The sequence below is a fragment of the Sinocyclocheilus rhinocerous genome, unplaced genomic scaffold (genome assembly GCF_001515625.1).
Source record: "Sinocyclocheilus rhinocerous isolate Xijiao unplaced genomic scaffold, SAMN03320098_v1.1 scaffold562, whole genome shotgun sequence".
In the NCBI taxonomy this organism is placed as follows: domain Eukaryota; kingdom Metazoa; phylum Chordata; class Actinopteri; order Cypriniformes; family Cyprinidae; genus Sinocyclocheilus; species Sinocyclocheilus rhinocerous.
This window is the reverse complement of record NW_015641608.1, coordinates 1,624,217-1,624,890: the sequence shown is the minus strand read 5'-3', so window position 1 is coordinate 1,624,890 and position 674 is coordinate 1,624,217. Positions and strand designations below refer to the sequence as shown.

Below are 674 nucleotides of genomic sequence, written 5' to 3'. Positions count from 1 at the left end.
TGTGTATATTTCATTAAAGAAATTGTGGTTCAGTGTTGTATAGAAAATATTGAGGACTTTTTACTAATAAAACCAAGAGATGTGTTTTCCTCATTTTTTAAAGGAAACTTAAGCAGTTTTGAGGCTTGAATTGAGCAACTGATTAAACAAAAAAAAAAATTCAGGAAAGAAGGCTACCTATTTATTTTAAGAGAATTAGCTCAATTTTGCAGTTTTATTTTGTTAGTTCAAAGCATGCTTTGAATATGGCTGGATATGGAGAGTAAATTTTGAATTTAAATTCTATTTTATGTGTTTTTGAGTGAAGCGAAATATCTATTAATGTTTAATGTTCAGTTATGCTTGACATTTGAAAGAGTTTCTGTTACATTGAAGTCTCCATTGCGCAGTGCAATCATTACCATTGTGCAGAAGAGTAGAGCTTACGGTTATGGATACTACTCCTCTAAGCAGGCATTAAGCCTTGTTCAATGAGCAGTAGCTTTGCTAGTGCAGTATTTTCCTACTTGAGCTGTTTGGCTGTATACAGTCTTTTAAATGTACAAAATAACTCAAAGTCAAATACAAACAGGCCTCACTCAAAATCACAGACTTTTGAGAATCAACTTAAAATAAATTAGCACATTTCACTAATCATAATCATTACATTGTGTCATAGATTAATTAATTTAGGA

The 674-nt window shown here is 31.0% G+C and overlaps 1 protein-coding gene across 1 annotated transcript in view; it reads right to left on the bottom strand.

The window, feature by feature from the left end:
• palld (palladin, cytoskeletal associated protein) overlaps positions 1-674 on the bottom strand; it is a 92,487-nt gene that overhangs the window by 84,714 nt on the left and 7,099 nt on the right. The gene's annotated exons all lie outside the window — the stretch shown is intronic.